Raw genomic sequence first — 17594 nt, 5'->3', positions numbered from 1 at the left:
GGTGCTGCCGTGGTGTCCGTGTGTGCCACAAGCAGGACACGGGCACATCTTTTCATGGCCTATGGTGCTCTGAAAGCATTTTAAAGCAGTTTGTGCTGGGCAAAACACAGCAGCAGCCAGGTCCAGGTGTGACTGCTGCCAACAAGTTGAGATAGAGAGCCCCACAGGAGCTGGCATTACAGCCACGAGGTGAACATGATGGCTTCTCTGAGGTTTGACTTTTTGTATTTATTTATTTACTTAGAAATGCCAGTCTGAGTTCAGGGTCTGGTTACAAGGATGTACCTCTATTTCACACCAAGAAACTTGGCTCAACGTTTATCAGTGCAGGTTTAAATATATATGTATGTGAAAACAGAAAGAAAGGAATGCACAGCGCAGCACTTGCAATGCGCAGGCTGCAGTAAATGGTGATTGCAGCATCTTTCTTCCACCTCTGTGCAGAACACCAAAAAAAGAACATCTTTTTTGACATCACTGGTGCAATTGTGAAGGTAGAAATGGAAGTTAGAGCAATGAAAGGTGCTGCATGGCAGGGATGCCAGGCTTTGGGCACTGGGAAGTGTGCAAGCTTGAATATCTCACTTGACTTTTTAATGTTCTGCTCTGTTGTGGTAATTCCCGTGTTGGTGTTGTTCCAGACTGTCTGATCCCAACCTCTATAAGTCCTTCCCACTGGAAAGCAGCAGCCTCTGTATGAACTAAGAGCACTGTTGAGGTGGAAGCCGCCTTCGTAACAGCTTTGATGCTTCACTGCTTTGTACAGGAGATAGAATTTGGTAGCCTGCTTCCTAACGAGAGCAGAATGAAACCCAGATTCTTGAGAGAGTAACCATACACCTCTGGAAGAGCCACCAAACAGCCAGGTTGATTTGTAGAACTGTGGGTTTGCCAGGAAACCTCCCTGAGCTATTACTTTAAATTGCCACTAAGTGGCAGTCAAGTAAAAATTATGGTAAAATGAAACTCCCAAATAAATATTTCATCTAACGTCAGCTTAAGGTGCAGCAGCATCAGCAGAATTCCTGAGCCCCGTGGTGACTGGGAAGCTACACCAAGGGAGGAGATGGCAATAAGAGGGATCTGTGGAAATCCACATGGGTTTTCCTTGGGAGGTGTACAGTGTGCAGAAGGGTGAGCTTCCTGACGTGTTACAGAACCACAGAATCATACAGGCTGGAAAAGACCTCGAAGACCCCCAAGTCCAACCCCAGCCCAGCCCACCGTGTCCATCCCCACATCCCTCAGTGCCACATCCCCACGGCTCTGGGATGGTGACCCCACTGCTCCCTGGGCAGCTGTGCCACTGCAGAATCACTCTTACGGTAAAGAAATGTTTCCTAACTTATCACTTCTTAAAAATCAGCCTAAATAGGTTTGAGACATCAATCAGTTGCCATAAGCATATGCATGGTTAGCATAAAGGCAGGGGAAGAAGGCTCGCATTGTCTCCTTCCCTCTGTAACCGAGCAGTACGCCATCCACTTACAAAACTGAGATTCCCCCTGGGTAACTCTTGGCTCTGATGCATTATTAACCATTTTAATTTGTAAGTGGCTTGAAGATACCCAGGTAAAACGAGGCAGAACTAGGTCAGCTGCACCGTGCAGTGGCTTTCATTAGCAGCTGTGCAGCTCTGTCACCTTTTGTACATCTCAGGGAGCCCGGGTACCTCCCCTGCTCTGCAGTGGAGCTGGATCAGAGATGACCTCTTCAGGGAGAAATGGTAATGGGGAAGTGCTGGTTATCTGAAACTTATATCCAAAAAGACAGGATCCCAGGCACTGCGCCAACCTCCTCACATTTAGAATATTTTAAGACATTTGAGGAAAGTCACATGCACGTCATACATTTTAATGTTCAAAGGACTCCTGAGATAACATACATATATTTTTTTTCAGGCATAAGGCAAATAGCAGGAAGGGAAAGATGTGTATCACAAAGTCATCTGAAAACGCTGGGGGGAAGATCTGTCTTCAGCCACCAACAAGTGCTCTGTGTTGATCCATACTGCTATTTGTTACAGTGTTTTGTTAATCCAAAGGTCACAACGAGTGACCATGTTTCAGCTTGGAGTCCGTCTGTTTCCATCGCCACCTTTGTTCAATCTTTGAAGGGACGGGAGGAGACAAAAAGCCTAACCTTGCTTCAGAATGTTGTGAGTTTGGGAAGATTCAATGATGAGATGAAAATGCTGAGCAGAATGTGCCCAGATTTGTGAGCTGTGCTGCTTGTGGAGCTATGAACCTATTCCAGGTGATGCTCCTGACATCCCTGTGTTTCCTAAGGGCTTTTCCATTGCCGTAGGTCTTCATTTACAGCAGCCTTCTCAGCTTTTGAGCAGAAACACTGTAGTGCTGACTAATCAGTTTATTTCTCATTGCTTCTTTTTAGGTGCTGATTTACTCCTTGGGGTTTCTTGGTGGCATATCTCAGCCCAGGCTCAACCAGAGTCTAGGTGCTGATGCCTTTGGTGTTTCACTGCCAAACAGAAGCAAGCTGCAATAGTATCAGCTCAGCAATGATGTGCAGATGCCTGGAAGTCCCCCAGTAAAGCTATGTTGGGCAGTGAGTCCTGTCTAGGTGGCACCCCTGGAGCTGACTGCATCCCATATCTCACCAAGTGTGCACCTGGCATTCACAGAGGTAAGTGGAGCTGTCTCCAGAGATTTTCTGCTGTCTCCATTTCATCCCTGAGCACACTGGGAGCAATGCGCCGTCTCCCAGCTCACTTCCTATGCTGCTGGGTTGGCTTTGCTTTGTTGAATGCATTTATTTCATTGGAAGTCAAATGCTTAGCAAACAGCAAATGAGCCCACGTCCGAATTTCTTCTGCTTCCCATCTGGTGACTTTGCTGCTGGTTACAAACTCACATCATCGATTGCTTTTTTCCCAACATCTCAGTAGAAATTGGATGCATATGAGCAAAACCAGCTCTGTCTCAATATATTCACAATACATTTCTGATGGTTTTAACCTTGTCAGCAAAGTAACAAAATAGATTGGCTGCTTGAAAACCTGCGGCACTGCTCCTTGCTGGTGAGAGCAGAAGGGGAAATCACCTTCCACTCTTAAATCTGTAACTGATGCCCTTTGCATGATGATGAACAGAAATATCGCTAGATCTCCCTTTAAACTTGGTGGTATAAAGGACCTCTCGTACCAACACGAGGAAAGACTTCAAATGTGTGATTGCCCCATTATCCTCAATGCTGGGCACCTCCTGAGGCCTCTTGCTGAAACAGAGCCTGACAATAGAAGAAATACAAGGAGCTCAAACCAAACAACACAGGGAGCTCAAAAATGCACTAATGTAGATCCAGTGGGGAGGTCTGGCCTTATGGCTCCCAGGACCCTTTTGTGAAAGCATCATCCACTGATAGTTTTCTTTCTTCAGCCTGCAAAGCGCTGGCATGACTTTGTACTGTCATATTTATTTTCTGTGCATGTCTCACAGCTAAATGGGACTAAACGTTGAGCTACGACTTGGTGCAATTGGACTGGGCTACACAGGGTTGTGTTAGCCTCAGTAGATGCAGGATCTGTTGCTTCTGTTAATCCTCAGGGTTAGCTCCTGCATGTGCGGAAGGGTAGGAGAAAGGAAGTCGTTCTTTCCTATCCATATTACCATGTTATTGTGAAAAACATATCAGAAAAGTCCAGGAAATAGTGGCAGTGAGCAACAATAGCTGATCAACCACACTGGTCACTGTTCCCTTGCTGCAGATGAGTCGCGTTGCTCCCAGTGACACAACTGCTACTAATGCTGTATGTGTGCTTGGAGAAAGTTTGCTGTTGCACTCTAGATGACAGGGTTGAGGGATGGTGAGTGTTCATTTGCATCTAATTGTGCCGACAGCACAAGGCCAAGGAGTTCATGCCCAGCAAATGAGAGCTAAACAAACACACTGTTGTGCACGTCTGGTCTTCAACTGATTTCTCCCTCCCGTGAGAATAAATAAATAGGAGCAGTGTTGCTACCACTGAGTCCTGAGGCCAGCTCTAATCTATCTTTCCTATCACCTTGCTCATGTACCTACACATTACAGCACAGGAAAACAGGGAGAGGAACATACAGTGATGTGATGGCATCATTTCTGTGAGGCACGGCCATGATTTAGGGCAGAGCTTCTTAGTAATTCACTGCTTTAAAACCAATTCAATTAACAGAGTTCACTTCCAGGTGCTTTTAATATGAAGGGTGCTGTTGAACTGCTGTTGCTGCTTCCTCTCAGCCTTTGCTTTGGCTCGTTTGATTTACAGATTTCCTTTCTCATTAAAAGTGATGGTGATATTAAGCCCATGAATCCTTGATGGATTTCAAATTGAATAGTGTGAGTATTGTATTAATGCAGCTTAGCTGCAAATAAAGGAGGAAATCCATTAAGCGTGTGGTGTGCATCATAAATATTCCATAACAAAAGTGTTAATGTAATGATGAGAAAAGAAAATCAAAGGTCCAGGAGTCAGGAAATGCCCAGTGCTGAAAGCTCGCTCCAATCTTCTCTAAGCTCCGTTTTAATGGCCTCACCATTGGGAAAGAGTTGTGATAAAGGCTGAGTCGGGCTCCTCATTGAGCACTCTGAGCAATGCACTTTAATTGATATTGGGTGTTTTTCTGATGAGGCTGAGGTCTCGTGCATGTTTAATCCAGAATGAAGTCCTGTGCACCACAACTGCAGGAAGGATGTGGGGAGCCAAGGTCCTATGCAGCGAATCTGTGCTTTCAAGTCTGCTTCAGGTGTTCACATCGAGACCATCATCAGGTATGTGTAATTAAGAGTTGCCTTAGAAATCAACCCAGTGCATCTGCCTCAGAGTCTGAAAACACTAAACTGAGCAAGCAAAGCATTCTGAGCAAATAGAAAGAAATGCAGCACATTGCTGGTGTGAGGACTCCTCTCCACCAGCCACAGAGACAAATGTTCTGGCTGGGCTTTAATAGGCGCATTCATTACTTGTGCAGCTATGCACGCAGAGACAAGGACAGAGTAAATCCAACCAAACAAATGCACACCCACAGAAAGCCCTGCAGTGACGCATGCTCGCATGGAAGGTGAATAATGTACCCAGGCACATTCATAATGTGCAGCCTGCAAACCTCCCCCATCGTAAATACTCCCTGCTCCCCACACTGGCTTTTCTAGCTTTGGATGTTTTTGTTTTTTCCTGCTGCAAAGTGCAAAGTTTTCCAGGCACTTTCCTGCTGTGGTTGTGTTCTTAGTAAAGAAGCTGGCTTCTGGAGCTCCCTGCTGCATAGCCTGGCCCTGGCTGTGCTGGCTTCCTTGGGTGATACAGTTCCTGGGTGGGCAGGACTCTGCCACCCCAGCTCAGGTGTTAAGCTGTATATCTTCATAATTAGCACTTTGAGTTGTTTTTTTGTTTTGCAGAGGACCCTGCAGCACCTCAATGCTGTCAAGCTCTGCAGAGCTGAGTGGCTGCTGGCTGGGGATGCTGGCATGGAGGAGCTGGCTGCTCTGCACTGCAGCACTGGGCTCCCTGCAGGCACAGCTGAAGGCATGGGGTGGGAGCCTTACCTCTTCTCAGCTGTGGCACCAAGAGCACGGATCACCCTGGTTGTCCTCATGCTCATGTCAGATCATATCTCCAGACTCAAAATAATCTAATGTGTTTCCCCCCCCCCCCCCCCCATCCCTTTAACTACAGCTCAGCCACTGTTGTTCACTTTTCATCGTGAAGAAGCACGCCAGCTGACTGATGCCTCTTAGAACCATAGAACTATTAATGCTGGAAAAGATCACCAAGTTAATCTCCAGTCTGTCCCCACCAAGCCCATAACCACGACCTTCAGTGCCACATCTCCACGTTTCTGGAACACCTTCAGGGTTGGTGATACCACAACTCCCAATGCAGTCCATGTCACCGTGCCATCATTCTTTCAGAGAAGAAATTTTTCCTAATATCCAGCTCTTCAAGACCAAAGTGGTGTTACTTGTTATCAAACTGGACAGAAGGGATCCAGGCCAGGACTGGGCAGTGGGGACCATCTTTCTGTCCTCTCACATGTCGGCGCTCATGCCAGGCCTCTTCACCCACAAAGGTAAGGTGCCACATGTTTCTGCACTACAGTGAGCTGACAGTTGGGCATTTTCTTGCCATCACTCTCTGTCTTCTGACAGTGGTCAGTAGTGCTGGGATTGGGACTCATTTTCAAATGAGCGATGTGGTTTAGCAGGCGTGATGGTGATGGGCTGATGGTTGGACTAGGTGATCTTAGCAGTCTTTTCAAACCTTGATTCTGAGGTCCAAATGTCTTGAGGTTTTTGAGCAGAAGGCAGAAAAAGGTGGCTTGTCCCTTGGGGACACCCAGCCCAGAGCACTGTGCCCTTTGCTGGGGAGCAGCGTGGGCTTTGGATGTGGCAGCAGTGGAGCAGCAGTAGGCAGTGACAGAGCTGGTTTGTGTCACTCCTTCAGCCCTGCCTGTGAAACCAGCTGGTTTCTGCAGGCTGCTTGCAGAGGAAGATGTCTTATTAGAGTGTAAAGAAATTCCGGGTGGTGAGCTAGCATGGTCAGATGTCCTGCATTCACAACAGAAATGCAGCTTCTCTGTAGATCTAACAAGATGTTGTGCAACGTGATGGATAGGTGTGATGCATGAAATGTGATGTGTATCTGTGGAAATAACGTTAGAAATCCTAATTCTTGGTTTACTGGTATGAAACACAACTGAAGAAGAGAAATTCAGCTATTGCAGATAGATTTCCAACAAACACAAATAAAGGAGCCTTTGCCATGTGTTATTTCAACTTCACTGACCCTTTCCTTCCTAGAAGCTATTGCTATCTTGGTCTTAATTGCCTGTAGAAATTAAGTGATGGGCAACAGATCTCTACAGGTGTCACCTGAAGTTAATCAAGTAGTAGGGGAGGAACAAGGTAAAAGTAGGGGAAAGGCAAAAGTACAGATGATCTGTTATCTTTGCAGAGTGCAAGATACAAATTTGCAGTGCAAGATACAAATTAGCAAAGCAGCAGGAATAGGAACACTCCAGTCCAGCTTGTAAAAACAAGCCAGTGACCAGGCTCGTCTTATTTGTCTCTTTCTGACCCATTTAGATTCCTTCCTCTTAAAGGACGTTTCTTCAAATGACAGTGTTTAACTAATGCAGAATTCCTACATCTGAAGGACAGTCTGTGATCCAGTCCATTGACTCCTGATTTCATTTAAACTGCAATTCATTATTTTCTTCCTGTGCTCATTCAAGAACCCATTGTTCATTACTCTTTCATCACGCTATGATTGGAACAATTTGTATCTGTTGCTCATACATTGGCCAGATAATGAAATAATCATTTGTGCATCTACACAGTATTTTACATTTATTTTTCACAGTGTAATTCACTTTGTAGGGTCATTCTATCATTCTGGAACAAATTGTGATCTTGTTTAAGCATTTGCTAGCCGGTAACAGTCTGCTACTGCCAACATCAGGACTCATGTCTGAACAGACAGACAGAATGGCAGTGAAGTAATTGCTCATCCTCCAGTCGACAAAACCAGCCCATCTTCTAGGAGGAAGGATTCTTTTGCCACTGTCTTTATCCACAGAACAACGATGTTATTAAGCAGTCCTTCCCGAGGTTTGGGTCAGCCCGTCAGAGACAGGCATAATAAGAAGGGATAAGATTACCTTAATAAAAATGAAACTGGATGATAACGCACCCAGAGCACAATTATGGCACTATTCAAATGAGCTCCTATTCTCAAGGAGGTCAGTGAGGTTATGATTTCTAGAGGAGTCAAGAGATTAGGAGAATAAACTAATTATTCCGACATGGAATAGATAGGAAGGTGATTGCTGATTGGTTAATTCATTTTTCTTCTGTAAATCTATTTCTGTTCAATTAATTAAAATGACACATATGTTATACTCTCCAAATATCACACACATTATTATGTAAAGGTTGAGTTAGTCATTATGTTGGAAAAGGTCAGGGCTTGAATTTAATGCTGGAGGGAGATACTGTCTTCCATTCACTTGTCATAATTACCACCCAGTTCCCTTCCTACCCACTGGTGGGATCTCAGCTTTGGTCTTCAGTGGACTTGCCACACAAAGAGTTTTGGACATCCATCCAAAAGATTCTCCAACAAAAGAAAGATCTTTTGTCTAAATAGTCTCTAATTCCATTCGTTTGGCATGTGAGCTGAGCTGTATCAATAGCAGGATGTGTAATTCTGTCCTCACCTATTTCAAGGTGATGCCCGAAGTCATTAGGACATGCGAAGGCTCTTTTGTGTTGGACATCTTGCCCAAATAGCTCCAGGAGGTGTTTGGTTGGGTGAGATGTGAATACGTGGAACAGACCTGAGGTAGGAGTGGATAAACGGAGGAGTGGGTGGCTGTGCTTCAGCTTCAGAGCCATTGACTTCAAGATTCTACTGGATCAACTCTTTGCTCCTAAGTGGGTTTGATGGATGCAAGCACTGAGGCAGTTGATGGTACTAAAGCTTATAAATGACCCTTTGTTCATCCCTTCAGCTCCACAGGGCAACGTAACAGCAGAGGTTATTTTTGCTGCTGGTCAGCAGGTCAGTGTTAGCGATGAATGAACCATAAAAATGAACTATTCTTGCTGTTAAACCTGGAGTGTTTCTGTACAATCATGGCTGGACTCAGAAATAGCCTTGGAATAGCTAGAAACATTTCACTAGGCCACTTCCACCGTTGTAGGCATAAGTGAAGAAATAGAAGAAGAAATGAATGTCATTGGAGTGAATATGGACAAGGCATAAAGTGGTGTTGCTACTTTGTCCTGGGAATGACTTAACACTTCAAATCCCCTGGGAGAGTGGCAGTCTTGGTGCATCTACTATATGGGCTCATTGGCTTTGGCCTTCAGAGCCATCACTCCAGTAAACTCACCCATTTCCCCAAGGAAGCACTAAATCTTCTAAAAATGGAGAAGTCCGGATGGACATTAACTGGCATTGTAAAATAGCTACAAAATATTCCAGGCTATTATCAGGTAAAGAGTTCAAAGATTTGTTTAGGTTGTTTGCAGTGGGAATGACTGAGAGGACACTCTTAGCCACGGGGTTTACCAGTCTATAAACATAAATCTGTGGTTACATTTGTAAAGGTACTGCCTTGCGTTAGACATTGTACACTTATTTTAATGCCTAGAAATACTCTTTTTTTTTTGTAAATATATTCATTCTTCTTAGTTACACTCCATTAACTGGTGTTTGGTTAACATGCGTACAGACTGTATCAGCCATTTTAATAGAGCAAGAATGGGAAGAAAAACTGTAAAGACACGAGCTGGCATCAGATTTATCTGGAGAGAGAAAATATCAGCAGAAACAAACTGTCGCAGGATGTTAAAAAATCACCTGCTTCTTAGAGGAGATACAATTGGGTAACGATCCATGGAAACACGAATGTTTCAGATTGCATATCTTCTATTCAAATTTATGACCAGCTGTCAGAGCACTGGTGCCCCTCACTCCATGAGAGGGATTGCTCTTTGCCGAGCAGTAATGAGCAGATTATGGGTGGTGCTGGAAAAAGTATGGAACTCTTTGAGAAATTGCAGTGCATCGTATTAACTTCTCTCTGATGTTAGCAATTTCCCATCATATTGTATTACCAATCACTGTCACTAATATACCATGAAATTCAGATGTATAATGTAGTGTACAACTCAACCTCTCGTTTCAAAGGTTTGTTACCCATAATCCTGCATGAGTCATTAGTAATGTCACTGAACAGAGGAAAACTCATTCACTTTTTGCAGTGTTTCCCCTGCTGGCAAATATCTGACATATTACATGTAGGCGCAATGCAAAATTCTCCAGAGAACTTTGATTGCAGCAATGTGAAATGCATGTCTCTTTAATGGGCAGCCAGGTCTACATGCAACCCCCAACTATCCCAGCATAGCGTGCCCCACCGGATGGTTGAACAGCTGGGCTCTTTGATGGAGCATCTTTTTTCTTTGCTTTAAATTATTTATCTATTGAAGTGTAGTTTGTAGCATTTTAAAGGCAAGGTTATGCTAAGGGGTAAAAATGCCCCCACTAAAAAGATGGTAAAATATCTGGGTGCGGTTAAAATTTGGGAAAGAACTTAATTTTTTTTAGGAGTTGGTCTTCCTCGCAGATAGAACTTAATATCTCATGGCTCAGGGAGGAAGGCTGGCACCCAGGCCCCTCAGGAGCACGCAGCATAGGAGCAGCAGCAAGCCATGCTGCCAACTACATGAAAATGAGACTAGAATGAAACCCAGATGTTGCTATTCCACTTCAAGAGAAAAAGTATAGTTTCAGAGAGTCTTGGACCCTTGTGTAGATGTGTTCCACAAACTGCCTGAACTTCACCAGCTCTATATTGGGTCATCTCTCCCATGTGGGGAGGTCACTCTGAACCATGATCCTGCTACCTATAGTGATGTGCTGGGAATATTCATTTAGTTTTGATTTCCTCATTTGTCTTCTGTAAAAGTTAATTGTGATGGTGTCAAAACCCTTCCTGTGCCAAGATATAAGGTGTCCACTGATACCCTTTGCCTACACCCCAGTCATTTTGCTATAGAAGGGAGGTAGGTTGGTTTGCTGTGACTTGCTGTGAAATCTGTTGGCCATTTCCCACCTTCTTACTGCTGGGTTACACGTTGGCCATTGAGTTGTTTTCTCTGGCCATTGAGTTGTTTTCTCTGCTGTTTTTGCAGGTGGTAAGTTGTCCGGCAGGTCTGCACTTCTCAAGGTGCCTCCTGCACAGACAGGTGACATTGTCCACTGGACAATGTGTTGACGTGCAGTTGATGCTTCTGGATTAACTTCAGAGCCATATCTGGAAATGCGATCCTCTTCCTGATCCCTTAGGAACACATTAATGGATGTTTATTCAGCTTCTTGCTTAAATTCAGTCATTCTCGCTACTTATTTTTAGTCCTTAACATAAGCTATTTCTGTTTTCTCACCATTCTTTCATCAAGTCCAAGATCAGGTCAAGAGCCTCAGAGCTGATGTGTCATTTTGCTCATGACAGCGCTCTGACAAGCGGATGTAGCAGTGTGTTTGAGGCATCCAGAGAGGAGGAAAAAAGCACATTTAAAGCAGGTGAGGCACATGGCAGGCTGAATGGCAGGATGGCAGCGTGTCTGTAAGATCACCTGCCAAGGCACTGCTGTCACTTCTTAATTCCACCTCACACTGGGCTGTGTGGAGGTGATGCTGCAGCCGTACCCCCAGCTCGCACTGCTGCAAAGCTGCAGTCATTAATGCTGAAGGCAGCGAGGTTCATTGTCGATTCTCCCAACAATAGTGTGTCAGTCAGGAGACAGGCCCAGTGGCTCCTGCATCACCAATTTGAGTACTTAGCCTGCCAGTCCCAATTTATTTCATGAAGTGTCTGCAGTCTCCAAGTTTGCTAACGTCACGATGGTGATGTATCTATTCTTGTCTCTGAAAGGATGCAAAAGGGACATTAGAGCCAGCACAACTCTGTTAAATACCTTGTTGGCAGGGGATATCAGAAATGCAATCTGCTTTTTAAGCACAACTTGCTAAATATCATATTTCACAGAGTGCATCGTTATTAGGAATGATGCTTGTGACAGTAGCATGCATGGCATTTTCCTCTACATGATCTGGCTGACAGTCTATGACCTGATTGGCATGCCAATATTTTTGCTTATACAAATAACCAGACAGCTACAGTCAAAAGGTAATTAAAAATGAGATCCAGGCTGCTCCCATTTTAAATCAGGCTAAAGACACAGTGACCCAGCAACTCTCAGTGACACTATCAGCAACATACCGTCATTAACTCTTGCAGCCTGGCTGGTGCTGTTTGGAAGCAAAGCTTTCGGGTGTCACAGTGCAGATGTGTGTTATCTGCAGCATTGTGATCCTACATTGGGGTGCTGTGTGCTTCAGAGTGCTAGGCAGAAACCTTCAGCAAAGAATGTCTTAACAGAAAGTATCAGTTCATCAAGCTTGGCAGAAAATACCAGCTACAGAAAAGCATGAGGGTTATGGCATTCATCAGCGTTGGCTTTGTTATCCCAACCTTGTTTTGGGAAGCTCCGAGTGAGTGCTCAGACCAGGGCTGCCCTGTGCTGGTTCTAACCCACCCTCAGTACCCCAGGATTCAATTCAGACACTTTGGAAGTCTCAGAGCTATTTTTGGCTGCCTCCACCAACATACCCCTGCACAGTGTATAAGAGACAGGAGGAACAGCAAAGAAGCCTTCACAGCGAATCCCATTTCAGCTCAGCACTTCTGTAAATTTAAGAATTCGCATAAAAGCACCAAGTCTGTACTGTGATTGCTAAATTGGGCTTTAGGAGAAAATGATTTAAAATATATATATAAAGAAAAAAAAGGAAAAAAAAAAAAGAAAAAAAAAGAAGCAGCAACAGAATGGAATAGAGGAATCTTGAAGTGCCTACATACATCTTGCATCTCCATGTCACATCCTTGGCAAAATTTTCTGGTCTGATGGCCAGAATGGGTCAAAGATGTTCAGGTAAAGCAGATGTTTAAAGGCTTCTCCAGACGCTGCTGCTGAGCAGTAGATCTGTGAGAAAGCAAAACTTGGACTTTGCCTAAATTCCAGCCATTTATATTTACTGCTAGTTGTCATGGGGTCCTGGTCTCATTCTGCTTCTAATGATTATTTCTCACCATTAGAAACTAGCACTGGGACTAGGAGACACAGGTGAGACTCCAAGGCTGGGCTTGCCTTGCAGCTTGAAGACTGTCATGGTTGTCTGTGTGGGGTGTTCAGAGCAGAGCACCATCACCCAGTGCTTGGCCTGGAGTGAGAAACCTGAAGTAGATGCTGCTTGGGTCCTTGTCAGTGCACACAGCAGAGCTGTTTCCTATCACAATATGTTGTTCAGCTGTGGCACTCACTGCCACAGGAGACTGGTTGCCAAAAGCTTAAATGGTGCAAAAGGCAATTAGATGAGTTCCTGGAAGAGCAATACAACAAGGGTGATAAAACACACAGAAGTTGCCTCTAGCATAGAAAGTCACTAAGCATAGCTCCCTAGAGACAGCCAGAGCACACAGGCTGTGTGTCTGCCCTAATCTGAACCTCTTCTTTAGGCATCCACAGCTCTATGGAGCCAAAGACAGGATACTGGGCCAGGAGGAGACAACCTGGCCATTCTCATGGCAGCAGATGGCATGTTTTCATCTCATTTAGACAGCACTGGAAGACGTTACATCTGTATGATCTCTTTTGTGAGTGGTGTGAGCCCTTAGCATCTCTGAGGGCTGTTTCTGCTACAAGGAACCTCCACTCAACTTTTTAGGAGCCAGTACTGAGGAGGGTGGCTGTCATTGTGGCATTAAGGATGCAGTTAGTGGGCACAGTGGGATGGGGTGATGGTGGCACTAAATGATCTTAGTGGTCTTATCCAACCTTAACGATTCTATCATATTCATGTGTCTTGCTTAAGAGCTTGATGCCTATTTTAGGATTTGTACTGCTCATATTAACAAGGAGGAGGGACTTAAAGGGGTTGATTTGGCAATTCCACTCTCAGTAGGAGCTGATCCCAGCAGCTCAACATAATCACTGGGAATGGAGAAAATCCAGGAGGTTTCACTAGAACTGAGCAGGAGCTTGACAGCTGGGAAATGCTCGTGTAAGTAGGCAACTGGGAAGTGAGCTGCAGGAGGGTGGTGGTGTTCAGCATCACTCCTGCAAATGTCTCCATACAGACTGTAGAAATTCATCCCCCATTGCTAAGCCTGCCTCCTCTGTGGAGTTCTTCTGCTGCCTGCTCTGGGGATGGGAGGGGAAGCAGTGGTTGTGGGCAGGCTGTGTCCAGCCCCAACAAACTAGCATGGTTCTTCTCACGTGAATCTCTGCTCAGACAGTCTCTATTTCTTTCAATAGAAAATAGACAGCTCGAAAGAACTTGACCATCCTCCAGTGATGGCCTATTTGCCATCCAAATCCTTACGCTCCAAAATCCCTCCCTGGCCTCCATTTCCTGCAGCTTTGCCCAGTGCATGAAATATAATGCTGAAGTGATGAGTCCACGTTCTCATTCTAACATCAAAACTGGTTTTGTTTTGTTTTGTTTTCCCTGCATCTAAATAATAACTCTCTTGTCTCAGGATGAGCTTTTTTCACCTTAGTGTTTTCTCTCAACGATGCCTGATCACAATACATATTCCTGCTGGACACCGTGCTTTGATAAAGGAACAAAATCAGCAAGTGACGTGTGAAGGTTCTAACTACAAGACGTAATATTTTCTAATTTCCTGCATGGCATTGTGCTATTCAGAGTTCCAGAGGTATCGTTTCCTATTATAGACCATATGTAGAGCGAGATACACTCCAGTAATCCTCCGTAGGGGCTGAATACTGAACAATTAAATGTAATGTTATAGAACCAGATTTACAGGAAATGTTTTGCTTTGCTGGTCACTGCTAATAGTGAAGTTCTACGAGAAGATAACATTTGGTTTTCTGCAATCCAGCCTGTTTTTGTGCAGGTTATTTCTGGCTTCCTCTGAAATGTTTAGTCTCAAGGTTCTTAATAATGACTTCTATGTGGATGTTCCTGCAGGCATCCCCACCTGACTGATCACAGGCTTCAGAATCTTGTGGGTGTGTTAATTTGAATTAATTATAGCATATTTGACTTGCCTTTGCTGTAAAATTGACTTGCCTAATTTGCCCAGCAGAAGTTGTCACTATCAAATCCAGAAAGCTTATGAGGATAAATATCTTGGGATTCTGGTGATCCTCCAAAACATTTCAGACAACCCACGCTGAAATCAGTCAGGCATGAGGTCTCATGCCTGTGGGTAGCGTTGGTGAGCATCCAGAAATCCAGGTGCACGTAAAACACAAACATTTTACATTTTGACATTATTCTAACTCAAGGGGGGTGGGGGAGTGAACTGGCAAAAAGGAAGAAAGAAAAAAATAGATAAATAAATTACATTGTAGTGAGGGTGAAAGAAATCTATACTGCCCTACAGAGACAGACTCCTGGATCCTGTCTAACTTTCATGTGTGGCTGATTTGTCTTTTTATGTTGTTTCCACTAAGATGCTTCACACCAAGATTAACCCTACTGGAAACTTGACTTCATTGATGCACTACATAAGCTGCATTTTCATGGCAGGTATGTGGGAGAATATTTCTGTCCTTCTGCACGTGCTTCTCTTGGGCTTTGTCTCTGTTAGTCCCCAAACATGTCTGTGACAGGAAAAAAGATTTGCTCCTGGTCATGAGCAAAGCCAGGGGAGTCTCCTAACAGCCACACTACGGTTTTGTGAGGAGGCTGAAATTTCTTGCTCAGACTTTAATGCTGTCTGATTAATAAAACGTGTTAATTTACATCCACTTGGAAATGAAATAGCAGCTCTGATGGGAGGCACAAACAGCAGCAGTTCTTTTCAGAATATGTAAGAGAAGGTCTGGGGACTCTCCACATGAACTTCAGGGGTTTGCAGATGTGACGAGCTGCTTGGTGAGCCTTCATGGGTCACAGATGCAATCGTCTCATCTTCAAAATGATTAAACAATAGATGGCAGGAGCTGTGCATAGGAGAGGCGGCACAGCCTGAACTCCAACACAAAGCTGGAAACAGCACAGACACTCTTTAAATTTTCAAACTCTTTTGCATCTTATAAGAAAATTAAGGTGTAAATAGGTTAATTATAGTAGCTTAGGGATTTTCCAAGCTATGCTTTCTGTAATAATCTGCATGGTTAGGCTAATGTAGAGTTGTAAAGTTTCTCTGCGTGTTGTTTTAGGCATTTATTTATAGATCAGTGTGGAAATTAAGGATAAATACTCACTAGGAGAACAGAATCAAGGTAAAAATTTAGAAGTAAGTTTACAAAACTTACATGAGTGAATTTTACACAGAATAATAGAACTCATGAATGATGTGGTGAATTGGAAGGGCAGTGTGTGGCAACCCAAGTGAGCAAATGGCTTGTAGGAGGGATGGCTGGCTGGGGTAGCGTTAATGGGGCTGTTCATAGAATCACAGAATCATTAAGGTTGGAAAAGCCACTAGGCTCATCCAGTCCAACCCCAACCCATCCCACTGTGACCATCACCACATCCCTCAGTGCCACATCCCTACGATTCTGGAGCACCTCCAGGGATCCCCCTCCCCATTTTCTGGGCAGCCTGTGCTAATGCATCACTGCTCTTTCAGAGAGTAATTTTTCCCTAATATCCAACCTGAAGTGTGACTTCTTTCCTGAATTTTGCCATTCCAGGGACTACCAATTAGTCTTGATTTTCTTGTCAAAGAAAGTCTGTATTTTATTTGTTGTGTTTACTGCATAGGAGCTCAGCGTACCACATAACGAACGTGGGGCAGATGAGCAATTCTGCTGAGTGTTTGCTCTGATGCTGAAGGCAGTTAGTGATCAGTTACAGCGCTGCTGTTCAAGAAAGTGCTCATTTCCAGGAGCATTAATTTCTGTGAGTGTAGTTACAGCAGGAAGCGATGGGCTCTGAGATTATTTTATTCTAGCTAGATCTAGAAGTCCCAGCATTGCAAAAATGAAACTTGAAAGTTATGCTTCCCATAGTATTTTACATTAATTTTAATCATATTATTCTCCCTTTTATGACATGCCTCTCTGGTGCTCGTAAACCAAGAAATGAGTATCATCCACTTTCACTCCAAGTTTACATGATAAGTAGTTAGATGCATAATTTGCCTGTTTCCTTTTGAGATTTAATACCTGACTATGTTATGACATTAAGAACCATTTCCACAACTCTGTACATGCATCCAATTCATTCCCTGCTCTGTGTGTCCTTCACATCTGTCAAAAACACACATAAAAATCAGATATCACTTATCTCCAGATTAAAATCATTCCACAGCCACACGAATGCAATTAAGATAAATGTACTCACAAACTCCCATAGGACTCCACCCAGCCCTGCCAGCCTCCCAGCCTACGTTTAGAGGGAGAGAGGCAATGTTTGGTACAGTGTGTGCTTTCTCTGTGAACTGCCTTTTCCTTTCCCAGTATTTCCTCTCCCAATTTCCTTTCCTCTGCAACTAACATTTGGTTTACAGGAAAGAAACACTGATTCCAAGGCTAATTGCCAAAGCAACTCCACATATGTGAGAGAAAAATCAATATTGTTGATGAATCCCCTTCTATATTGCAGTTAAGGATAATTTATTTCCAGTGATTCTCAATATCTTTGTGTATGAGCATCAAGTAGGAGGAAGCACGGTAACTGTCCCAAAAATTTGGCTTAATTGGAAAACCACAACTCTTTATTTCTTACTGTCTTCTGTTCAAACTCTAGGAAGAGTTTAATAGAACAAAATGGGATTGGATGCACTGTTGAATAGCAGAAATTTAATATTTCCTATATGAAAACATGCTTCTGATGACATCTGCTTTCACAATAGTGTTTTATTGAATGATCAGCTTGGACAAGAAGAAGCAATGGTGAATCGCCCTGAACGAGATGCCAAATAGCTGCTAATGACAGGTAGCTCCTTGACTTCTTATATTTCTTTCTTGCATTGAATCCCATCATTCTCAGTCCATTGTGCAGAAGGACACTTTCTTGCTTAAAGGGTTCACAGTGTCGCAGAGTGGTG

General features: G+C 43.9%; 1 long non-coding RNA gene across 1 annotated transcript in view; it reads left to right on the top strand.

The window, feature by feature from the left end:
• Nucleotides 1-1318: 1318 nt before the first annotated feature.
• The window catches only part of LOC107312705, a 55188-nt gene continuing 38912 nt past the window's right edge, over nucleotides 1319-17594 (top strand). Inside the window, exons 1-5 of the long non-coding RNA XR_004307058.1 lie at nucleotides 1319-2646; nucleotides 4656-4767; nucleotides 5669-14285; nucleotides 15049-15124; nucleotides 17400-17482. This is a non-coding gene — a long non-coding RNA (uncharacterized LOC107312705). The remainder of the gene's footprint in view (nucleotides 2647-4655; nucleotides 4768-5668; nucleotides 14286-15048; nucleotides 15125-17399; nucleotides 17483-17594) is intronic.

Source organism: Coturnix japonica, chromosome 4 (assembly GCF_001577835.2).
Source record: "Coturnix japonica isolate 7356 chromosome 4, Coturnix japonica 2.1, whole genome shotgun sequence".
Lineage (NCBI taxonomy): Eukaryota > Metazoa > Chordata > Aves > Galliformes > Phasianidae > Coturnix > Coturnix japonica.
This window is presented reverse-complemented; position numbering and strand designations above follow the sequence as displayed.